Source organism: Cynocephalus volans, chromosome X (assembly GCF_027409185.1).
Source record: "Cynocephalus volans isolate mCynVol1 chromosome X, mCynVol1.pri, whole genome shotgun sequence".
Taxonomy (NCBI): domain Eukaryota; kingdom Metazoa; phylum Chordata; class Mammalia; order Dermoptera; family Cynocephalidae; genus Cynocephalus; species Cynocephalus volans.
The window spans coordinates 78,073,025-78,099,057 of NC_084478.1; positions in this window are offsets into that span (position 1 = coordinate 78,073,025).

Sequence of the window (26,033 nt, forward strand, 5' to 3'; positions counted from 1 at the left end):
TGTAGATAGCTTTACAGATGATTAGGATCTATAATCAGTTGACTTTAAATAAAGGAGATTGCTCTCAAAATGATTCATTTCCCCCTCCCACTTCTGGAAGTATGAACTCTTTTTTTCTCCCATATTCAGTGGAAGAACCTGGTAGAGCTCCAGTAGGTAAAACTCACAAAAGTATGCCCCTCTCCCATGACTGGGTCCCCCTGGAGTTTTCTCTCAGACTTGTCCACACTGAGCCTTCAGCAATTCATCAGTTACGCTTCAGGTTTCTCTATCCAGGCACTAGCTCTCACCAGGTTTCTGCTCCAGTAAATTGTGGTTATTCATATTTGCCCATCAGTCTCTCCAATTTGTGGGCCAGTGGTTTGCCCTGTGACCTTACTTCTCTTACAGATGTAAGAAGAGTGTTGATTTTTTGGTGTATTCAGTTTTTTTATCTGTTGTTAGGATGAAGTGGTGACTTCCAAGCTCCTTACATGCCAGACTCTGCTCTTATACTGGAAATCTGCTCTTAATTTTGTTTCCTTCCATCTGCTTGCTTTTGGGGTCAGTTTGCTCTTCTTTTTTCTAATTTCTTATGGTGGAGGTTTAGATTATTGTTTTAATATTTTTCCTCTTTTCTAATGTAAGCCTTTCATGCTATAAATCCCCATCTTGGCACTGCTTTAGCTGCATTATGTAGATTTTGATATGTTGTATTTTCATTTTTATTCAGTTCAATGTATTATACATACATAACCCAGCACTATATACTGGTGTCAACATTTTACCACATCAAGGGAAGTGTAGAAGCCTTACTTCCATTTAAGTTTCTCTACCCCCACTTCTAATATAATTTTTAAAAATATTTCCTCTACTTACATTGAGAACTACATTAGACATTGTTATAATTTTTGCTTCAACTGTCAAACGTAATTTAGAAAATTCAATAGAGAAGGAAAGCCCACTGTTTTTACCCATATTTTTACTTTTTTTAGTCATTTTATTCTTTTCTGATATTCCAATATTCCTTATTTTATTATTTTCTTTCCATTTTAAGAACTTTCTTTAGCCATTTTTTAGGGTAGGCCTACTGGCATCAAATTTTCTTGGTTTTCCTTCATCTGAAAATGTCTTGCTTTACCCTTTATTCCTGTAGGATATTTTTTCTGAATATAGAACTGTGGGTTGACAGTTCTTTTCTCTCAGCTCTTGAAAATATTGAGCCACTTCCTTCTAGCTTCTGTGGTTTCTAATGATAAATGTGTTGTAATTTGAGTTGTTTCTCCAAAAATAAGGTGCCATTTCTCTCTTGCTGCTTCAATATTTTTTCTTTGTCTTATTTTTTAGAAGTTTGACTAGATAGATGTGTTTTGGTGTGGATTTCTTTGGGTTTTTCCTGTTTGGGATTTGCTCAGCTTGTTGGATCTGTAAGTTCATGTCTTTTGCTGAATTGGGGGAATTTTTGGCCATTATTTCTTTGAATAGGTTTTTAACTCCTCTCCTTCCATGACATGAATCCCAGTGACATGAATGTTAGGTCTGTTTTTATAATTGCACAGGTCCCTGAGCCTCTCTCTCTCTTCATTTTTTTTTTTCAGTGCATTTTATCTGTGCTGTTCAGATTGGATATTTTCTGTTACTCTGTCTTCAAGTTCACAGATTGTTTTCTCTCTTCCCTCCATTATTTTAAGCCCATCCTTGGAGTTTTTCATTACAGTCATTGTAATTTTTCACTCAAAAATTTATATTATATCTTTAATTTTTCATTGTCTTCTATTTCTTCGCTAAAACTTTCTGATTTTTTAAAATTTGTTTCAAACATGTTTGTAATTCCTTGTTGAGTGATTTTCAGGATGGCTACCTTAAAATCAGTGAGAATATGCTAATATCTTTATCAGCTTTCTTTCGTCATCCACTAATTTTCTTTTCTCATTCAAATTGAGGTTTTTCTGGCTCTTGATATGACAGGTGATTTTTTCATTGAAACCTGGGTATTTTGTGTTTTATCTTATGAGACTCTTATCTTATTAAGTTGTTTGTTTTGACAAGAGTCCTATATCACTACACTGGCAGGAGAAGGAAGATACCACTTCCTTACTGCCAGGTTGGAGTAAAAGTCCAGATTCCTCACTGCCTTTGATATTCTAGGATGGAAGAGATGCCTCATTACTACTAGGTAGATATGGGATTTCAGGCTCCCCACAATACCTCCACTGACAGTAGGAGCAGGGAAGGCCTCATTATCACCAAGTAGTAATAAAAGTCCTGGCTCCCCACTCAGCCTTCTTTGATACCATCCCAGTGGTCTGGGTGTGGGAGGGTGGGGCATGGGCTGGGGCACCTTGTCATGGCCTGGTGTAGGTGGAAGTTGAGGCTCCCATTGACTTTGCTGTAATGGGTAGGGGTTGGAGCCACAGTTTTTTCTGTGCTGTTAGGCTGGAATAGAGTGGTATTTGATAGTTTTCTGTCCTCCTATATACCTCTTTTCTGGTCCTTTGATTATGGAAATTGGTATTTTGTTGCGGTTGGGGTTTTTTTGTTTGTTTTGTTTCAGTTTTTGGTCTCTTCCCATTGTTGCTTCTGTTTGCACCTTCTCCAACACTCAAGAAACTTACCACCATATTGTTCCTTGGGTCCTGAGATCCTTAGCTGATCTTCCTTCTTTCTCCACCTTTCAGAGTCATAAACAGATAGGTAGGTTGAAAGAAAGAGAGAGAGAGAGAGAGAAAGAAAGAAAGAAAGAAAGAAAGAAATATACATATCTCCACACACACACACACACACACACACACACACACACACACACACACACACAGACATATATATCTTCCAAAGTTTTTATCTGTACTTAGCAGGAGGAATCAAGAGAAGTGTCTCTACGCTTTCTCTTCTGGAACCAGAAGTTCCCCTTTGTTACATTTTTCCCCCATTTCAGAAAGACTCCAGGAAGAACTGTGAATCTGCTCTAACTGATTTTTACAAAAGGAAAGAGGAAAAGATAGTAAATAATTCACAATTCTCAACTCTTTAATTATAATTAGTTAGTGACAAATAGCTCATCACACTCATGTGTTTTGACAATGAGCTTGAGAAAGTCTGGATGCTAGTACTCACAAAGGAAGAGGCTAGAATGGTGACTTTATTTCGGTAGCTATAAAGATACTCCGCTCCCACCTTCTAAAGTTGCTTTCAGCCTTTCCTCTTACCCATGCCTACCCCATTTCTGATTGGACAGAGTCTTAGGGGTATGCCCACAGAGCATTGGTACCTGGTTTACTATGTTCTGTGAGTGTGGGCACAAGGGACAGGCTAGAAAATCTAGGCCCAATGCTTCCTTCCTGGCCTCACCTGCCTAAGGGCTCCTACCCCTAGCTGCTTTGGCCTTTAGTATCATCCCTCTTCTCCCTCTACTGCCTGTGTTTTTATTCTCAGCTCCTTCCCTGCAGACCACCTCTCCCCACCCCCCACCCCCATACTACCCAGCTCCCTAATGGCTCAGGGAAGCACATTCCACACTCCTTCTTGGGGCTGTGGCCAATGAAGCAGTGGCAGCTGTTCAAGAATGCAGGTTGTGTTTGTGTGTATGTGGAGATGGGGTGGGGGCTGCCTGCCTGGCTGGCCTGGAGCCAGGGGTGGGAAGATCCCTCAAAGGGCCACAGTTTTGAGAGTTGTTGTGAGAGCTGTGGGTTGAGGCCAAAGAGAGGACAGCATATGGTTGCCTGACCCTTGGAAGCTTTGGTCTGTGGTGGAAGTACCGCAGTCCTGGGGTTACTGAAGGCCACCATGGTCCCCCTTTTGGGACTGCTTGGCAGATGTTTTGGGGGGCCAACCCTACCATAGGGCCTGGTTGACTACGTTTATTGGGACCAGCTCCTCATCTACATTGTAGCCTCAGTTTCTCTACTTGCAAAATAGGGGCAATATTCTAGGAGACTTTATGTCCTAGTTTTAGGGACTTCTTTAGAGGCCTTGTCTATTCTATTCTGCCACATTCCCAAATCCCAAATGGTCTGATGGCCCTTTGACTGGATAAATAACCATTATTGTGACTGTGCCAAAAAGCTAGCCATTATTGAGTTTTTAAATGCAGATTTGAATCTGCCATAGAAAATATTCTTAAAAAAAAAAAAAAAAACACCAACACCCCACCACACATTTTTGCATGCCTTGAAATTTGGACCTGCCCATGGACCACTTGAAGGCCCCACAGACTACCGCTATTCCCTAGACCACCCCTGGAGAACCACTGTCCCAAAGGAGTCCTGTGAATGGGGCTTGGAGACTGAGGTGGGGCCTGGAGAGATGACTTGGGGAAGGAGTTGTCCTGAGACAAGGAAGTGAGTCAGGGCAGCAGGAAGTAGGACTCTGGGGAGGGGTGGGCAACAGTCCTCAGGCCTGATCACATAAGCTTACTGGTAAAAGGGTTGATAGCCCTGAATGGAGGTTAGACCCTGGGCAGAGGAAGGCAGCAACAGCAATAAGGGCACCAGGCTAACCTGTTCGAGGGATGGATCTCGGAGGGAGGGGACCTCTAGGGGACAGCCTGGCCCCAATACCAGTTACCCATGACACAGACACATACGTAGAAATCAGAGCTGCTGTGGGAGCCCAGAAACAGTCTGAGCTCAGGCATATTTCTCACTCTCGGAGGAAAGCTCAGGCTGCCTAGAAGGGCACCATTCACCAAAAGTTCACCCAATATTTATCATTTGCTGGGCCCTGTGTTAGATACCAGGGATATAGCTATGAGCTAGATAGTTCCACCCTCAAGGCGTTCCAATCTAGTGAAGAAGACGAGTAAACAATTACAGTATAGTTTGATCAGAGAGCTGTAGGAGCTCAGAGGGGACCCAACCCAGATGTGAGGTCAGGGAAGGATTCCTGGAGGAGGTGATATCTAAATTGGGCACTGAAAGGTGAGATGGCATTGCCCAGGGGAAGACAGGGGCAGAAAGGAACAGTGGTCTCAGCAGAGTGATCAGCATGTGCAAGGTCTATAGGTCACAGTAAGCATGGCTGACGCTCTGGCATTATTGGCTCAGTCCCTAGGCTTAGATCTGGCAGGGTTTATCATGCCCTATCCCCAGGTCTTTGGGTCATCTTGTACCAAGGATATCAGAGACCCTACTCACCCCTGGTTAAGCCTGACCCCACAGTAGGATGAAACAGAGCTGGGCACAGAGTCCTTTGGGGATAGGTAGGGGGCAGAGTCTCAGAGAGAGCAGGGCCAAAGCTCCCAGGGAAACCAACCACAATGATTCTTGGCTGAGGGAGGATGTGGGCAGAGGTGACAGTTCCTGCCTTTGACCAGTGCCTGCTGCTGTCACAGTGCTTTACAGTGTGTAGAGACTGCTTCCCTACCATTATCTGTGAAGCTTATGGTGGGCCTGGAGGGTGCACCTAAAGCAGGCCCACCACAGCTGGGCATAAGGGGCCACATTCTAGAGGGGCAATGGCCTGCTTAGGGTCACTTCCTCAAACCAGACATCAAATCTCAGCCTCAATCACTTCCTAGCCAGGTGACCTCAGGCAAAGTGGCTTCATAGCTCTGCACCTCAGTGTCTTCATGTGCATAACAGAACACTAGCAGTAATTACCTCACAGAGTTGTTGGGAGACTTAAATCCAAGTGAAGCGGTTTGGTAAGTAATCAGTGAATGGTAGCTATTACTATTGCCATTTCATAGATGGGAAACACTGATTCAAAAAGGGGCTGGGTGGGATGGAATGGGGACCAGCAGTCCAGGAGTTGCTGCTGCACTGTGTGCAGGCTGTAGTGAGATTTGTCATCATTTTATCCCCCACCGGGGACATGGATGTTAGTTTTCTGGCCTGTTGCTAGAGGTGGAGCCCTGATCTGATCCCTGCCAGGTCTGCCTCACTCTCTCCAGCTCCTTCCCTTTGTCCCATTCTCCCTACCTGCCACCAGGGGTTTTGTTCTCTCAACAGAAGAGTCATTCAGGATGGGTGCCAATGGTCTGACATGAAACATCACCTCAGCTCAAGACCTCCATCCATCCACCCCAGCCTCTGCCTTACCAAGCCCACGCTTCCCTCACCTTCTTAAACACCATAATTCAGTCTTCTCGGTACCCTCCGAGGCATCCCTCAGCCACATGCTGTTTCAGCCTTCTCCCCTGTCCCATTGGCTGGAGCCATTTTGCCCCCAGCATGCTTTAAGGACCAGCCTACCTGGAATGGTGACACTCCCCTCTCTTCCTTCTCATATTCTCTAGGTCTGAAATATCTTCTCACTTCCTCATAGCTAAGTTCTGTCCTCCCCTCTTCTGATATGCATTCAGGTAGCCTGTCAGGATTGAGAGGCAGAAGATAGGTTGATTTCAAAGGCATCATCACCAGCTGGCAGGGAGATATCCCTACAGTCAAAAAATGACCCACTGAGGGCTCGGTTGGCATTCGACTGTTGCTCTCTATTTCAGGAGTGGTTTGCCTCAGAATGTGAGTTCCCTGAAGACTGGGGATCAGCTGACTCCTGGGAGATTCCCACAGGGACAGTGCTGCCATTGTGTTTGGAAGTGGTGGAAATCTAGTCCCAGATGCAGAGAATGACACGGCCAGTCTCTGTGCCCTCGTGTGATTTAGTGTGTGCCAGCTGGATGTCAGTGGCGTGAACTACCTGACATTTCAAATCTCCCATCAGCCAGAGTCATCAGAACATATGCTATGGTGGAAAGAGCACTAAACAGGGAGTCAGGCAGACCTGACTAAGACCCCACTCCCCAGCTTACTTGGTCATATTCCTTTAGGAGCCTTGATATGAGATCACATGCGCAAAGCATTCAGCGCTGTGCCTGGGACAGAGCCGGTGCTCAATACACTGCTCCCGCCTCCATTTCCCCATGCCATCCCCACCCCAAACCCAAATCCCCTCAGAGCAGCCTGGATGCCCCCATGCCTGACAGGGCAGAGAGGGTGGAGAGAGGCCCTGCTAAAGGGAGCTGGGCCAGGACTTCAGGGGTCCACGTCAGCCCCGGGACTCCTCCCTGTGCTCTCTGGCAGGCCTGGGGGGCCCTGAGTCATGGGGGCTCAGGCTGGCCTGGGGATGGGGGCTTCAGCACAGGGAATAGTGGAGTCTAGGGACAGGAAGGGTATGGCCTGATTGCCACTCCCAGATTTGCCAGGGACTCCATGTGTCCCGGGCTGAGTCCCTGGTCCTGTCTATAATATGAAGGTGGGGCTGGGGGTGGCTATACCAGTGGTCTGAGGCACCTCCCAGCTTGGCTAATGCGTGGGTGTGGAGAAGATGGAAGAGAGACAGCTTGGGGAGCAGAAATCTCCAGCTTTGACACCCCAGCAGGGGGCGATGCAGCCAGAGTCTGCCTCCAGGCCTGCTGGAGAATGAACTACCACAGGGACCTTGCAGGTAGGGCAAGTGCTGAGCAGGAAGCTACCCTCTTAGCTGGCATATCAGAATGGTAGCGAAGGACACTGACAAATCTCTCTCTCATGTCTCCATCCAGAACAGCTTCCCTTTGGCAGCAGTGAGACTCAACAAGCAAGGACCAGGGCAGCCCCCAGCCCTGTGCAGGTTTCCAGGGCCAGGCAGTTTCTCCTGGGGACCCTGGCGAGCCTAGGTATATTTTGGGCAGCAGCTGAGGCCCCTTGCCTCCACCTCAAACCCTTCTCCCTTCCCAGAACTGGCCTGTACTGTTAAGGAAAGCCATACCAGGGTTCACCCCTGGTCCCTAGGACAGGCTGAGGACGAGGCCTTTCTCCAGCCAGTGTAGACAGGGACCAGCCCTTGCCATTTCTCCCTTGCATGGTCCCTCCAGCCAGCACCCAAAAGATGGCTTTTTCTGATGTTTCTGGGCCTGGCTGACTCCAACTGGGGGCTACTGTCCCAAATCTGCCCCTGGTATACTCTCTGACCCTTTTGCCTTCTCTGGGTCTCAGTTTCCTCATCAATAACCTGATGTAGGGGTGATCTTGGTGGACTCCAAGGGCCATTCTAATTGTGAAATTTCAGGAATTGGAGATTGTATTCCAGGTTCTACTCAGGTTTTGGGAGGGCAGTGATCCTGGCTTCTGGGCTGAGTGCTCCAGCCACGGGCACTGGCCTCCCTCCCCTAGGATGAGGTCCTTCCACCCACACTGAAGTCTCCTTCCAAATTTAAACCTTCTCTCACCCTTCCTAGGCCTCCTCCATTTCTGGGAGAGCCCAGACCTCTTAGGGGTGTGCGTGAGCATGTGCACCTGGGCGTGCTTATGCTCATACCTGCTAATGCTCTACCTCTACTCGTATCTGTACCTGTACGTAGAGGGAACATGCCAGCACTTCTTCGCCCCTCTCCACCCATATGGTTTACCTGAAACAGAACTCAAATCCACAGTCATCAGGCAGACTCCACATGGGACTTAGCCTTTCTTAGTCTCAGTTTCTCCACCTGTAAAAATCCTCACTTCATAGGGTTTTAGGAGACTTCATTCATCCATTCAGCAAATATGTATGAAACATTTACTATGGGCCAGGTGCTGTTCTAAGTACTAGAATTAAATGTAATAATAATGTGAATTTTCTTTCATCCACATAGTAATAGCCAACAACCACTGATCACCTGTGATGTGCCATGCACTGCTATAAGCATGTTAATTGTTTTGTTCCTCACGACAACCCTTTGAAGTAGGTACTATTATTATCACCCCCATTTTACAGATGAGGAAACTGAGGCACAGAAAGGTGAAGTAATTGGTTCAAGGTCACATGGCTAGTTATGGCAGTCTGGCCCAAAGTCCATGCTCTTGACCGCTCTAATATACGGCTTCTCCAGCTAGAGCTTACAGCTTTTTCTGCAATTAGGGCTAAGCTCACAGCCCCACAGCCACAAGAGAAATGTACGTGCACAGACACACATCGTGCACACACACATTCACACTACAAATATTACTGCCCACATTCATTAGCCCAGGCCCTATGACCCCCCACAAATATGAAATGGCGCACCCCCCCCCCCCACATATTTGCAATGCCTCTTCCCACCACAGCTGCAGATGCATGGCCCTGCCCCCGTGGACACACAGCATGTGCGTGCACACAGGCACAGTCTCTCTCACACACTCCTTTCTCAGCTTCCATGGTCAGGATGAGGGGGAAGAAAAGAGAAGGAATTTTATCTACAATTTGAGGCTGTGCGGTGGGTTCAACCGAGGTAGGCAAGGTCAGCAGGCAGGGGGAGGGGGGAGTGAGGGGAGATAGCTGTGGCCAGAGACAAAGGACTGGGGGAGGGAGGCAGTGGCAGCAGGAGGAGGAGGAGGAGAGGGAGGAGGGGGAGCCCCGTATCTTGATAAACCATGCAAGGTCGGACACGGGGGATGTGGGGATTGAACTTGCAAGAACTTTCTCAAGCCATAAATTTTCACTGGCTGCCTGAAGCCTGGGGCCTGGAGCCTGGAGGCCAGAGGCCAGAAACCTGAGCAAGTCCTGAGACAGCCAATATCAGGAGCAGCAGGGTCAGGGCCCAGGCCCCTGTGTGGGGAGGGGGTGTGGAGCTGCCCATTCTCCTTTGCTCCAGCCCTGTGTCTCCAGCATGGGGGTGAGGGGGGCACCCTGCTCCAGAGTCTGTTTCCACATTTCCCCAAGTGCCGGCTCCCTGTGCAGGTTGGCGCCTGTCTGCTGGTATGGATGTTCATGTGGCCATGTCTCCATGTCTGTGCCTGCAGTGGAGTAACAGTACTTTAAGAATGTGTGTCCAAGTCTGACTCCACAGCTTATTGGCTCTATGACCTTTGTCACGTTACTCAACCTCTTAGAGCCTCTGTCTCCTCATCTATAAATGGAGAGAATTATTGCTACCTTACAGAGTTGTAAGGATGGATTGATATAATGCATGTGACAGGCTGAGTACAGGGCCTGACACACAGTAAGTGCTCAATAACTTGGACGACTATTATTAGTTGAACCCACCAACTCAAGAGCTTCCCCCAAACTCAGGCCCAGGGGTCATGGATCCTCCGGCTCCCAACAGAGATGGTCGCCACCCCTAGGCCTCCTCCATGGTCCTGTGTCTTCATCAGTGGGCATGGCTGGCCCTGTACCCTTACTGCACACTCGGCCACCCACCAAGGGCCCAGTTTGAAGCCCAAGAGCCCATCTAAGGTAGCAGACACACGGAATGCAAACAGTTTGTACAAGGCAGTCACATGTCCACCTCCATATGTCTGAACATACCTGTACACACATGTGCACTCATTCACCTGTGCACCTGTATCCAGATGTGCCCCTGCATGGTTGCATGAGTGCAGATGCTCACACATGTTCTCAGGAACACATGCATTAGCTGGAAAACACATTTGTAATTGTGATCTTGAACAACTTGCTGCCCTTACCTGGGCCTCAGTATTCTTACTCATGGAACAAGGATAACATTGATCCCTGCATTAACCACTCGACAGAGGTCTTGAATGGACTGAATTAGATATTGCCTGTGGAAGTGTGGGCTGACCTGGAAAGTTCTGTGCAAACATTAACATTAGTCCTGTCAACTCCACCTCCCAAATAACTCCAAAATCCATCCTCCTATGCCCCATTCCACTGCCACCACTCTAGCCCAAGCCACCATCATGTCTCATCTGGACCACCGCGATGGCCTCCTCACTGGGCACCCTGTTTCCACTTCTGCCACCTTTCAGACTACTGTCCAGCCTGCCAGGATGCACCTTTGTAAGCACATTGCCAATGAGACCCCTCCCCTGCTTAAACCTTTGGTGGTTCCCAGTGCTTCTAGTTCCCTCGTGTTTCAGGAGACATTGAGCACAGAGGTCAGGCTCTGTAGCCAAACTGCCCGGGCTCCATCATGCTCCTGCTGCCTAATGTGACCTTTCACCATGACCTTGGATGAGTCATTTTACTTCTCTGAGCCTCAGTGTCCTCATCTGAGAAATGGCACTAATAACAGACCCTGCTGTTAGTGTGGTTGAAAACATTAAATGAGCTGATACCTGCAAGACACTGAAACAGGGCTTTGCATGTACCTTTTACTATTAGGGCACAGGACTGATTCCATAACCCTTCTCTGTCTGGCCTCTGCTGACTTTTCCAGCCTCAGCTCAAACAGCACTTCATCTAGGAGGCCACCCCTGAACCCTTGCCTAGGCCAGTCCTCTCAGGAGAGGGCACTATGGCTTTCTCTAGAGAAATGCTTACCACAGCTGTGACTTCTTGTTCAATGTCTGTCTCCTGCACTCCCCTGGGAGCTCCGTGAGGGTGGGACCACATTTATTTCTGCCCGCAGGGCCTGGCACATAGTAGATGCCCCTTACATTCTTGTTGAATGAGCAAAATTTCTCGCATATGTCCTGCTCCTGCACCCTCAGTGGAGGGCAAGGGCTTCTGAGGAAGGAAGCAAGGATGGGTGTGGTGGAGGCTGGGGTCCTGTGTCCAGGTGATGGCCACATGCAATAGGAGGCCAGGATTTTGGTGGAGAGGCAGTGAGTGCTTCTGTGCTCCCATCTTGGCTCAGAGCATAGATTTTTGACTAACGGTGAGTTCTCAGTTTGCCAAGCCTAAGCCTACTCGGGCCAAAATATCAGAAAAAGAAGGCTTCAGAAGGAAGGTAAGAATGAAACATTTCTTGAGCACCTGCTCTGTACCAGGAAGAATGCTGGTGTGTGTTTTTTTCATGTCGTTCTTTGGAGTTTGTGGGCCACTAAAATCGTGTAATCCCAGACTGCCTGCCCGGAGTCTGGTTCTAGTAGTGGTTCCCTGGAGCAGTACTACCCACCACTTTCCATGCACATATGAACTCCCAGGGAAGGCCAGGGGCTGAAGAAAACCCAGACAGACAAAAGTCCCAACAGAGCCTCTGGGGCACAGATCATGCAGAGAGCAGAGAAGAAAGAAAGACAGGTGGGAGAGGAAGAAAGAGGAAGAAAAGGGATGGAGGGAGAGGGAGGAAGAGTCAAGAATCAGCACATGGGTGGTGCCCTTAGTTCCCCCTGGTCCCCTCTCTGGTTGTGCCCATGCTGGTAATGAAATGGAGAGGCTTGATAAATGCTCTGAAGAATGCTCCTGTTAAACCATGGGCCAATCTGCATGCAGAGCGAAATAAGAGGGTCAGGAATCTGAGGTCTGGAGCCAGTAGTTTCCTTCTTGGTCCCAGGCCTAGTAAAGCAGGGCTGTGGGTACTGGCTAGAGGCCACTTGGGGGCAGGCACTAGTACTCCAGCCAGCAGCAGGAGGTGGACACACTGCTGCCTCTACACAGTTACTGCCAAAAGGAGCTCCTTTCCAGCCTTGGCCCAGTGCTACCCCCACTCCTCAGGACAGTGGGGGTACCAGCCAATGTCCCCTAAACTTATGTCTCTAGGGGATCCAGAGCACTCAGCTACGGGGAACATTTCAGTTCCTTTGAGCACCTTGTAGCCTTTTCTTCTGCCTATGCACATTTCCCTGGCCCCCACTCTGAGCCAGGCACTGATTTAGACACTCCATGCACTGGCCTCATTTTATTTGCAGAACCACTGAAGAGGGAGGTCTCAGTGACTTCATCTTAGAGTTGAAGAGTGATACTCCTAGAGGAAAAGTGATTTTCCCACAGTCACGCATTCAGGAACCAGCAGATAGGGACTTTAGCCAAGACCTGTCTGATTGCAGAGTTGATGGCTCCAATCTACTATCTCCTGGAGAGAAAGAGCCAAGGGGTCAGAGGTCCCAGCATGGACTAGAGCAGTGGTCCCATGTCTGGAAGGCACCATATAATGTCTGAGAGGGAATATCACAGCCAGAAGTGGCATCAAGGGTAATAAGTTTCTATGAGGAAAATGGGACCCAAGAAGGGAAAGGGCTTGACATGCCCAGGGCCACAACACCTATTAAGCGATGGGATAGAAACTGGAACACAGAAATCACTCAGATACTGATTCCGTGGTGTGAATTCAGAGGTGTCAGAAAGGCCTGGACATTTGGATCCAAAACTTTGGCATTTGAGGCTCATTTTGATGTTTTTGTGCAGCTAATAGGACCCCATGTTGGGATTTGGGATGGTCCCAGAGAATTCATGTTGCATAACTGACATTTTGACCCTGAAATCATGCCAGTCCTATGGCCTGGGGGTGAAGGGGAGGTGGGCACTTTGGTTACTGATATCTTGGACTCAAGGTGGCTCTTAATGCTTCGGTAAGGAGCACTGTCTTAGAGGGAGCAGGCAGGTCAGGAGTCACTGCAGTGCCACTCACAGAAGGGGAAAGGGCCACCTGAGCATGCCTCAGTTCCCCTGCTTCAGCAGGCAGCTATGGTCCCGTGCCTTGGTCCCAGAGGACTTAGGTAGAAGGACCCAAGGGACCCTGGTTGGGGCAACCCTTGCCTGTGCCTCTAGACTCATGAGAGCTGAGCCTCCTGGGAGCTTTCCTTTGAACTCCACTAATGAGACAAAGCTGTCCTGAAGCCCCTGAAAATCTCTGCCAGATGTCCCCAGCCCAATTCCCACACCCAGGGAGACATCTGCCTGGCTGGGTTCAGAGGAAGGAGGTGGGCAAGAGGGCCAGTGAGGGATCCAAGAGTTTGCCCTGGTGGGCATCTCCCGTCTCTCAGGGCCTGCCAAGATGGGAACATGGCACTCGGCAGCCACCCTGCCCCAGAGCAGAGCCCAACCAGGAGATTTCCCCGGTTAGGCCCACCCAAGCCCACTCCATACAGGCCTGAGGAGGTGACAACCCTATCGACCAGCTCCTCCTGGCCCCCATTTACATCTTGATTACATTCTTTGGGAAACTTTCCAGGCCACATTCCGCCTGGCAGGCTGCTGGGAAGACCCACAGAGCACTATGGCAACGCTGGAGGGGCCAGGCCTGCTGGCCAGCCAAGCAAAAACCTCTAGGCAGGCGAAGGAACCTCCCTTCTAGGGTCAGCCTGGATTCCTCAAGCCCCGCCCACTGCAGCCAGTCCCCACTCCATCCAGCGCGCTCCTGCCCCCAGCCCTGCCCAGTCCCTCCTTCTCCAGCCAACCCCACGCATGCCATGCCCTCTGCAGGGCTTGACACAGTGCCAAGTCCAATGCCCAGTTCCCCCTGCCCCAAGTCTCCAAGAGCGCCACTGTCTGTCTCCAAAGCCACTTGCCAAGGCACAAATCTGTAGGCCTTAGGTGTGAGAAAGGGCAATGAAGGGTGTGGAGCCCGGTGCTGCAGCCCTGGCGCTGCCTTTCATTAGCTCCTCATGAAGTGTGGGCCAGGGCTGTCGCTTTCAAGCCTTTTCATTTTTCCCTCCATCTTTGAAAACATGGTATTGTCTATGGCTTTTGTTTCAGAGTGCTGGCACTGATAGGGTTAAGAGTGGCTGCTCTGGGCCTTTGCTGACAGTGGGGCACGCCAGTCTCTAAGGACGCTCAAGGCACATCGATCCTCACTGCCTCTGAGAAGTGCACGGTGGAGTCAGGGTGCCAGGTGCCAGGATGGGGGCTTTTGGTCAGGGGGACATCGAGATTAAAAGCACTTGTTTTCACCCAGATTCCCCTAGTAAGTTCATAATTAGGAGCCCAGTAAGCCAAAGAGAGTGAAAAACAAGTGATCAGTTCCTCAGACTGTTTACACCTTAATAACTTAGTTGAAAAGATTTCATTATTTATGGAACCCTAGAAGCACCTTTGTAGACCCTCCAGCTCCCCTCCAGCACCTGTCTCAGGAGAAGTGATGTGCCTTCTTGTTTTTCTCCTGTTCCTGTGCTGCCTATAGTCCCTTAGGAAAGGCCAGGGCACAGAAGGAAGGGGAGCTGGGGCCTCCCTTTCCAGCCCCTCAGTGATCTACCTGTTTGGGTCAGAGGGTGAACAGTGGCATAGCTCCCGTACCCCAGTTTCTTCCTCCCTTCCCTTCCCTCCGCTGTCCTCACTCTCACTCTCTTTCTCCCTCCCTCCCTCCCTTCCTCCCTCTTTCTTCTTCCCTCTGTCCCTTCCTTTCTACATAAGCCACGGAAAACCTTTAACAAGCAAAAGCTAATGTGAAAGCCCATGTTGAACAGATAACAAGGTCTTGTCCTTGTTGAGAAGCAACACTGGGCTCCCACTTGTGCCCAGAGGCCCTGGAGGCATCTTGGAGCTCTCCAAGGGACAGCTGTTTGAAGCACTGGCACAGCAGCTCTGGCGGTCTGTGAGTAGGTGCCTCTGCTTCCTCCTAACGTGTACCCCGTTTCTGCCTCATCTTCTCTCTCTTCCTTTGTCCTCTCCTTGGCCTTTTTCTCTCTCCTTTCCTCCCTCTCTGCCTCTCGGTGTGCACAGGCCCTCCTTGCAGAGTCCTAGGTCCAGTCTGGCATTGCTTCTCCCGCCTGGAGCGGGCGGGCAGAGGCCTCATTCCAGTGGTGGGCTGTAATTCTGGGTCCCCAGCTTGGCCAGACAGTGCTTGCCAGTCACATGAGCAGAGGCCCTGGAGCCAGGCATTCCTGCCCAGCCCTTTAAACTGTAATCAAGGCGGGGGCGGCGGCACCAACTCCAAAGGGTAGTTGGAGACTTTTTGTTGTTGTCTGCGGGGACTAGGGAAGGTCAAGAACAATGTCAGGTGCAGACGCATCCTTGGGTTAGAACCCCTCCCCTCCTCCGAAAAGCTGGGGGAGCAGACAGTTGAGGGAGCTGTGGGTTGGGATCCTGCTTAGAGGCCAGAGCCCTCTAAAGCATCATTCTGCAATGAAACCCTCCAGAAAGGACCCATGAAAGGGCTCTGTTCAGTCACAGAAAAGTGAAGCAAGGACAGTTAGGAAGTGGGTGCCAAGGTCTGAGCCCAGAGCCTGCCTTGGCTTCTCTGCTCCCAGCTGGGCTCCAGAGTCACCTGGACTATTTTCTCTGGGTGGCTATCATGTGCCAGCCAAGGTGCTAGGCACTGGACATACAGTTGCAAACAAGCAGACACAAATCTCTGCCCTCGGGGAGCTGACATCCAAGTCAGAGGAGACAGATAATAAACAAAATATTTAAGTAGAATAGACTGACAGATAGTGAAAAATAAAGCAGGTAAGGGGCATGGAGAAGGTGGGGTGGGGATAGCAATTTTAAATAGAATGGTCAGGAGGGTCTCACTGAGAAGGTGACACTTAAGCAAAGGTTTGAAGGTGGCTAGGAAGTGACTTATGCAGCTGTCTGGGGGAAGAACACTTCAGGCAGAGGACACTGCAAGTACAAAGGCCCTGAGGTGAGGACATGCTGGTGTGTCTGAGGAACAGTAAGGAGGCCGGTCTGGCTGGACAGAGCAATGGGGAGAGTGGCTGGGGATGAAGACTGAGACCTCAAGGGGAGGGAGCGGATCATGTGGGGTCATGTAGGTCATTCTAAGAACTCCAGCTTTCGCTCTGAGTGAGATGGGAGGCAGAAGAGGAACATGATCTGACTGAACCATGTTAAGATGATCCTTCTGGCTGACTTGAGAATAAACTGTAGGGAGGCAAGGGGGAAAGCCAGCAGACCAGTCACGCAGTGAGGGATAATGGTGGCTCAGATCAGGGTGGGCGGCTTCTGCATCTGTTTCAAAACTAGAGCTAAAGGATAAGGGGCAGGGGGAGAACAAGAAGCAGCTCTTCTGTGTTCTGGACCCCGGACTGGGCCCAGGGGCTACAGAGCTGGGTGAGCCACGGTCTACCCCTCCGAGGGCTCACTGTCCAGTGGAGCCTACAGATCCAGCAGGAAGCGCTGGTGTGCTGATGATTCCAGGGGGCTGCATGGAGAGGTTCTCACCCTGAAATGCTAAAGGGGCAGAGAGCAACCAATCTATGGAGGCTGGGAAATAGACCAAAATGTGGTCAAAGAATCCTGACGAATCCCGGATAAAGGCAAAAAAGGTAGTGTGCCTGAGCTGGGGGAGTGTGGCCTGACTTCTCCTTCAAGGTCACAGGCTCCTCTCCTTTCAACCTGGATGGAAACTGGAGGCCATCAAAGTTAGTCCCCTGGGGGAAACCCCTCATGGAGCAGTCCCTCAGGTGCTCCCTTACTTGCTGAGTTAGACCATGAACATGGATAAAACACCTCTTAAGCTTTGCTGGCCAGGCCAGCTAGTCTCTCCCATCCTGTGGGACTTACAGGACTTCCTGGGTAGAAAGAGAAGTGGGAGAAGTGACCTACTGCTCTTAGACCATACAAGTCAGGGCCAGGGGCCTGGGACCTGGGCTGGCACTATGGGTGTGGCTAGTTTTCCTATCAAATCCATTTCCCAGACCAGGCCCTCCTTCCCTTTGCCCTGGCCACCTCCGGGGGCTCAAGCCGTTCCCACTCCCTTGTTCTCTGGAGGGCAGAGGTGCAGAGTATGGAGCTGTGCCAAGCCAAGCCAAAGCTCATGAGCTCGAGGAAAGGGAGGCTGGAGCAGAAGCCAAGGCTGCCCCTGGCTGAGGGACATGGGCCCCTTATCCCTGGGAGAGGAAAGAGCCAAAGTCCTTTGGTCATTGGCATTGCCTGAGTAGGACCCTAGTTCTGTGCTGCTCAGACCAGAGGGAAATGGAGGGCTCATGAGTCACATGTTATTTAATCTACTAGTACAGGGCAGAGGGCCCATGGGGCACTGTCTACTACCTTCTGTGATCATTTCACTTCACATACTTGTGTCAGAAATTGTGTTGGTAGTTCCAGGTTCCAGAAGACCTGGATAACAATAACAACAGCAGCAGCAACAACAGCTGTCACTTATTGAGCCTTTCTGTATGCAGGCACTGTGCTGGACACTTTACACTGCATGTATTATCTTATTTAAAGCACACAGCAAGCCAAAGAGGTGTGTGCTATTAGTATGCCCATTTTAGAGATGAGGAAACTGAGGCTCAGAAAAGTTGAGCTCCCTGCCCAATGCATACAGCTAGGAAGCAGCAGAGCTGCGATTTGAACCCATCCAGGAGCACATGCCGATTTGGGTTAAGGGTGATTCAACTGTGAGCCCAGAGACACAAAACCAAGGCCCCCTGGCTGCTTCTGGTGGGGAAGGGAAGAGGATGGAAGCCCCTCTTACTGGGAATCTCCTTTTCTCTCTTCCCCCACACCACTCCGCCAACCCTACCTTTCCTCCTGCCTGTTTTTCTCTTTCCTCTTTGCTGGTTACACTGAGGTCATAGAGGCTACAGATGTGGGCCCCCAATCTGCCAGATTTAGAGATGCAAGGCCTGGAGCTGAGGGATCTGGGGGCAGAAATGATTTGGCTTGAAGATTCAGGGCAGAGTGGGGATTTGGAGGGGAGTGTCCTAGTGAAGGAGGATCATGCTACAGACATGGGTGAAGCCCCCCAAAGCTGCACTGAGGGTCTGACCTGACTCCAAATCACTGTGGTCTGGCTCCTTCATATTAGCAAGGAATGATGAATTTGAGAAATTACTGGAAGGATTGGGGGAAACAATGAATTTCCTCATCCACACTCAGGACAGGTTTGGGGAGTAGGGGCCCCAAAGGTCCAAGCTCCATTCCTCAACCCTAGCTCCACTCCTGCTAGCTCCACCTTTCCCAGCCCTGTCAACCTGTGGTGATGGCCACAGAAGGACAGCACTTGCCAGTATCTCTGGGAGACTAACAAAACAACTCTCACAGTCATGCCAGTCAGAGCCCAACAATGTGGGGTTGAACCAGGGAGCAAGAAAGAGGAGGTACTTTCATGTACAACTTTGCTGGAGTCATCCTATTGGCCTATATTATACATGAGGAGACTGAGGCTCAGAGCAGGAAAGTGGCTTGGCCATGGTTGCTCACACAGATAGCAAGAGGCAGAGCCGGGCCTCCTGGAGCACTGCCCTGTTCCTCTGTCCCCCAGAGGAGTAACTCAGGGGAACTGCCTCAGCTAGGTCCTCAGGGGTAGGCACCCACCGTGCCCCAGGGCAGGGGTTTAAGCAAATGCTGTGCAGAAAATCTACCTGGCATCAAATCTGGACTCTGCTTCTTACTGCCACATTCTATGTCTCAGTTTCCTCATTTTTAAAACAGATACAGTGATACTACATACCTCTTAAGTCTTTTGTGGGGAGAAAATGAACTAACCCATGGAAAGCACATAAGAAACACTCATGAGCTCTTTGATATGATTTCCATTACCCCACTTTTAGGCCCAGCCCCATCTCTGCCACCCATTCTAACTCTAGGCACCCCCAGGCTTACCCTGCTAGTCCCAATATCCGAATCCTCTTCAAGTCCCCACCCCTGCTTGCTGTGGTCTGACCCTGGTCTCCTGTCCCGGTTCTGGGCTCTGTTGACAGTGTCCCACTTCCAGTCTTGCACACCCCTGTTCTGGTCACTGGGTAACCTTTCTAATGTCTTGGTGACCTATCCAGTTCCCTAAAGCCCCAAGCACTGGGTCCCCCATGCCTTCACTGGTCCCCTCAAGGACTGGAGTCTAGCCCCCCATCCCCTACTGGGGTCCTGCTGACAGAAGACAGACCCCCTCCTACTGCCACCTCTTAACCTGTCCCCTGAATACCTGGTATCACCTGCCCCTGGACTCCTTGTCAGTTGCCATGACCTCCTGTGGGACCACAGGCCCCCACATCTCCCTGGATGCCCCTCCCCCCACTGCTGACTGTCGCCATCACCCTCCAGAAAGCCTGTTGTGCAGAGGAACAACTTGGCTTCTATCCTGTCTTGTCTGTCGAGATGGGCAAGGCACCACACCACCACAAGAAAAAGAAGCAAGGGATTTCCTGTGGCCAAGCACAATGGCTCGGTGCGTAGGCCGGAGCTCTCTGTGCGCTTGGCCCTGCCACTGGCATTCCCTCAAGTCTCCCTCCCTGGACCTGTAGGGAGGAGTACTGGGAGGCTGCTCCCCTGCCCTGTCAAACGATCTAGTTTGTGCCTGGCTCCAGGAGGTAGAGGTCAAATCCCAGCCACAAAGGAGCAGGAGAGTGGAGCAAAGAGGAAGGAGGAGGAAACACGATGCGGGAGAGATCAGAGTCCAGCAGTGGAGCAGCTCTGGGCAGGGCGGGCCAGGGAGGGGAGGGAGAACTGGGTTCAGGGCTATTTCTGTACAATAATACAGGGGAAGAGGGCCAAGCTGACAGGACAGTGATTAGTCTTCAGGGAGCAAAGGCGAAGACTCTGCTGTCGAGCCTGGGGCTGGAAGAGCTGGCCGGGGGCCCAGTCCGGTGGGCTGGAGCAATGATTTCAGAGGCCCGGAATCTGAGGCGAGCTGGGCCGTTGACTAGAGAGCAGGGAAGGTGGGAGCAGGGCAAGGAGAGCCAACCCTCCTCCCTGCTCCACCTCCAGCACAGGAGACTGGGAAGGGGGTGCAAGCTGGCCTGCCCCAGCTGTCTGCCACCATGGGGTTATCTGGCTATGTGTGGGGGCAGAGTTTCTGAAATCTACACTTCCTGGGCTCTGGCCTGTGGAGGGAGATGGCGTGAGAAAGAGCCAAGAACACAAGGCTCAGAAACCTCAGGGGAAGAGTCAAGCCTTCATTTTCTTTCCCACGGGATTTCCAGTCATGGGGTCTGGGGAAGGGGGTGTTGGAGGGCCAGGGCATGAGGAGGAACAAGGAGCTCACATTTATGAAGCACCAGCTCTGTGCTGTACCTCTCACTATACATTAGCACACTGAATCCTCCTGGAAACCAGGTGAGGTAGAGGTGATCAGACTTGCTTTGCATCGAGGAAACCAAGCCTCAGAGAGGTAAAGTGATTTGCCTAACATCACACATCTGAAAAGAGACAGAGTGGTAATTAAACCCAGGTTTGTCAGACCCCAAAGCCCCAGCTTTGGAAGCAATATAGTGCAGTGAGGGGTTGTGAGTCAAGCCTCTGGTCTGCGACTACCTGGCTTTGAATCTACCGGCTCTTCCCTGCCAGTTACGTGACCTTGGGCAAGTCATTTCATCTCTCTTAGCCTGTTTCATCATCTGTAAAGTGGAGCTAATAATAGTACAAACCTCTTAAGAGTGTTACGAGGATTAAATGAATTAATATGTGGAAAGTGTCTGGAACAGTGCCTGGTACACAATAACCCATCACTGAGAAGTATTGTATGAGTATTTTACCACTGTCCCCCATGAGCTCCCTCAGAGGAAGGAGTGTGAGGGAGGCAAGAGAGCTGTATGGGGGAAATACAAGGCAGGGGGTTGTTCCAGTATCTTTAAAATTGGAGTCCTCCCACATTTGGACAATAGTATCAGGAGTCTTCCAATGTGGAGCCTGTGTGACCCAGCAATTCCACTTCTGGGAATTCATCCTAAGGAAATAATGGGTCAAAAGAGCAAAGATGTATGTACCAGGATGTTCATTGCCAGGCAGTTTATTAGAGTGAAAAACAGGGACTTGCTTAAATGAATTATGGCATAGTTATACACAGCAGCTGTTAAAAACGGTGTCACTCTTAATTTTGATACAGAAAGAGATTCCTGATATGCTTGTTAGGGGAATAAAAGCAGGTAGGCAGTATTTGGGAGAGGAGGTGTCGGAGGGTCAGGGTTGGGGAGGGGAGCCCATTCATATTTATGGAGCACCTAAAAATTGTTTACTGTGAACATTTATTACTTTTATAATTAGAAGAAAACAAGCAATACAACTATTTCCATTTTGAAGAAATAATCTCAAAGTTTCAGTAACTCCAGCTGGAAAGCAGTCATCTGTGTGAGGCCTCAGGGCCTCCAGACGAGGATTTCCCTGGGCATGAGTGATCTCCCCACCTGGGAGCAGGCCCAGTGGTTCATCTCCCTCCCTACCTTCTCCCTGCCAAGAAGCAAGGGTAGGGAGTGAAAGAGCAAAAGGGCCTGGTGGAGTCAGACAAACCTGGCACCTACTGCTAAAACAATTTCAAAACCACTGGCCAATGTGACCTTCGATGTTCATTCATTCATTTGTTCCTTTGACAAACATTTATTGAGCATGTACTGTGTGCCTGGACTAAGAAATGACAACACAGCAGTGAACAAAATAGAAACAACATTTTTCTCTCATGGAGCTTGCATTTTAGTGAAGACAGGTAGACAATAAACAAGACAGATCGAAGAGGGAGTCTACAGGATGGCAAGAAGTGCTACAGGGAAAAACAAAACAGCAAATGGAAAGAGTGGATGTGTGCCTGGGGGTGCATGACTGAAAACAGAGTGGTCAGGGAAGACCTCCCTAAACAAGTGAGATTGAAGTAAACACCTGAAGGAGGTGAAGGAGCAAACCCAGCAGATAATTGCAGGAAGAGCATTTCAAGCAGAGGAAACGAGTGCAGCAGCCCTGAGGCAAGAGGGGTGTTTGGTGTGTTGAAGTAGAGAAAAGAGGCCAAGCAGGCTGAAGCGGGGTTAGTGAAAGGGAGAGGAGTACTAGATGAATTCCAAGAGAAAATGAGCATTAAAGCAGGTTGGACATGGTACACCACGGTAAAGCTTTGGCTTTTACCTTGACTGAAACAGGGAGCCAGGGTAGGGTTTTGAGCAAAGAAGTGATGAGTGCTTACTTAGGTTTTAACAGGATCACTTTGGCTGCTGTTATGTAAGAAGGAAGCAGGGGACCAGTTAGGAGGCTATGACAGTAATCCAGGTGAGAGGTGATGGTGGTTCAGAGTAGAGTGGTAGTAGAGGTTGAGAGAAGTAATTGTTACCACAGTCCCTTTCTGCTCTGACATTCTAGGTCCAGATTCCCTAGCAATGAATGAGCTGTGGCAACCATTATTCTTTAGTGAGAATAAGACATACAGTGTGTCCTAGTATAGAAATACCCTTATTAGCTGCTCTTAGCCCCAGCCTGCTTCCAGGGCCCTGCCTGCCCCTTTAGCCTAGGTTTAGACTATCAGCAACGTGAAGGTGGGAACTTTTGTCTGTTTTGTTCACTGCTGTACTGCCAGTGCATACAACAGTGTCTGGTGCTTACTTAGCACTCAACAAATGAATAAATGAATGAATGAATGAATGAACAAAGAATACTGGGGAAGTCTGGAGAAGAGAGCAAGGAATTCAGCCTGATGGTGGGAGGAGAAGGGAGGGATGGGTGGACACATCTGACCTGCCTACTCAGTCAGGCAATCTCTGGCCTTAGAATGGACACTCAGGTGCAGGTGGGCCCTTCCTCTCTCAGCCTGGTTGAGTGGATGTGGGTGTGAATGTTGGTCATCTTACTGTTTGGTCACAGGAAAAAGGGATCCCACTAGAGCAGAACCACTACTATCTTAGGAGAAGGAAAGCAAGTGTAGGGGAATGTATAGAGTCAGTAGTCCTGACTGGGGGACAGAAATTAGGGACAGACAGAGTCCAAAGTTTGGGCCCATTTCAGTTCTGGAAAACCAGAAGCAATCATTTTTCACTCTGCCCTTCCGGCACAATCCTTCTACCTCCTCCAGAAGCCTCATTCACATCCAACAACATGCCTTCCCAATCTCTTTGCTCCCCGCTCCTGCTGATTCTTCCCCAGCCTCTCCACCAGACCTCTAGTTTTTTTGAAACCCTCACTTCATTCATTGGAAACTCCCCTTAACCTTGAAACCGTCTCTAATCTCCTTTCTTAGCAACAATGTGATTTTCTGCAGACCCAATCCCCTTCATCTCTGTAGTCCACTATGGAAGCCTCACTTTCCTTCTAACTCAAGAGGAGGGTAGATTGGCTGACTCAGTCAGACCACAGATACACCATTTTCCTTCTCTGTTATTAATGGATATGACATAAGCCATTATTAATGTGATCTGAGGCAGGTAAGAAACTTTATATCACTATCGTTCTATTTTGCATTTTCCTGTTCATTGGTCATTCAGGACTTCTAGTCAAATAGGGCAGTTTGAACAAGTATATTTAGTGTTGTTCCTTCCCCCAAGTCCCACTAAAAGGGATTTTTTAAAGGCATTAAGTTAAGGGACTAAGAGAATAGGACAGGAGACAGCTGCAACAAAATGCTGGAAGCTGCAAAGCAGATGAAAGAGGACTAAGGAAAGGGGAAACCCAAGCTGGCAATGGGGGAAGCCCAGAAGCAGACCGATTTATTCTACAAACTCCAGAAATGTTCAGGAACAAGGCTCACCAGATACCTCAGGAAGTGGGGGTATATTTGGGCTGAAAACAAGTGGGATGGTTCAAAATCTGTATGAGAAAAATAAGACTTCCAAATCCCTTCTTCCATATTAACAGAACACCAGAGGTTTGCTCCCCAGAGAGGCTGGGCATGGAAGCACCAGACATGTTCCAGACATCACTGGAGCAGGAGAATGAAGTGATAATCTACATACTGAGCAGTGAGGCCCTTCGTGTCCTCTTCCCCCCCACCCCCCTCCACTCAGCTCCAAGAACACAGGCAGCCATGACTCTATGCTATCTTCCCTCCTCTGCAAAAGATTGGAAGCTTCCTTTCTGAGGAATCCGACATTTTGGTGTCTGCTAAAAAAGCCCAGAAAACTCACTCTACCATGACCACTTGAAAAACCCTACACACTGCACGCAAAATTCCAGTAAGCTTTTTAGTTCTTCACTCTTAGAAATGAATAGACAGCTAAGTATCACCAGACACTTGAGGAAATCCTTTAATGTGGAAGACAAAGACCAAAACAAACAGAAAAATTAATTCTGAGAAATTAGACAAAAAGCAGGGACTGGAAGAAAACTAAACACAAACAACTGCAATATCTCAGTGACTTGCAACAATAAAGGGTGGTCTTTTGCTCATGCCATATACCATATATCATCTGCATGTTGACTATAGTTCTGCTCTATTCTGTCTTCTCTCCAGGATCCAAGCTGAAGGACAAGATTCTATCTAGGATATCATTAGGCTCATAGCAGAGGGGAAAACAAGATAGTGGAATCACACAATGACTCTTGAAGCTTCTGCTCAAAAGTGAAACATGTCACTTCCACTCACATTTCACTAACCAAAAAAAGTGACACATCCAAATCTGATGTCAACAGTTCAGGAAGTATAATTCTGCTGCATGGCCAGGCCTGATAGACAGGGGTAGCAAATATTTCAGCAACACCAGAATCTACCAGAATCCAGGAAATAAAAACGGAGGCAGTCAATAAAAAAAGGAGAGTTTATAAATTATCAATATGGCAGCATAAATAAAAAATTAAATTATTAAGAAGATAACGTTGACAGCAAGTAGACAAAAAGACAAAGGAATGGAAAATAGAGAAAATTAGAAAAATGCTTCAAGAGACCCAATATCTGAATTAAAGGAGTGCCACAGAGATAAGAGAGAGTAAGAAACTATTAATGAAATAATTCAATAACATTCCTTTGAGTGGAAGGACACACATTTCTGAATTGAGAGGGCACATCAAGTATCCAGCACACAAGATGCAAAAAAGACAAATAACAAGGCACATTTTGGTGAAATTTTAGTGTACTGGGCAAAGAGATCCTGAAAGGTTCCAGAGAGAACAAACAGGTGTGTACAAAGGCCCAAGAATCAGAACGGCATCAAACTCCTCAACCATGCACTGGAAGCTAGAAGATAATAGATAAATGTCTTCAAATTTTTTAGGGGAAATTATTTCCAACTTAGAATTTTATAAACTTCTAAGGATTTTTTTGGATAAAACAAAAACATGTCCAGACTAAAAATTGTCAAAACATACACTTTGCATGCATCCCTTCTCAAGAAGCTATGGGAGGATCCAATCTATTAAAATAAAGAGTAAACTAAAAAAGAGGTGGACGTAGAACCCAGAGAATCTCACATTAAAGAAAGGTGCAAGTGATCCCCAGGATGATGGCAAAAGGGAAGTCCCCAGACAATAGCCATCCAAGCAGACATCCTAGAGCCCAAGCAGACCAGCTGGAACAGGATCATGGACGATTTCAGGAGAGTTGTTTTCAAGAAAAAGATGTTTAGACTTATTGAGATGAGATTTACTCTTCTGGCAAACAGTTTGGGGATGAATTAGTTACAGGTACACAGAAAACCAAGCAAACACAAAAGAATGAAGACAATAATTCTGAGGGACACAAAAGTATTCAAGAAGGGCATGTGATCATAGGACGCCTCAGGGCTCATGGTGATATTAATGTAAGCACTGAATATTGCTAAAGCTATGCCAGGATGACGGGAAGAAGGGAAGTGCTTGTGTGTACTCAGGAGGAAAAGAGAGCTAAATCCTTGTATTCTACAATGGGAAGTCAATAGATAATAACTAAAAGTGCAAAATCGAGACATCAGTACATAATTTAGAAATATGGAGAAAAACGTTTTTCAGCT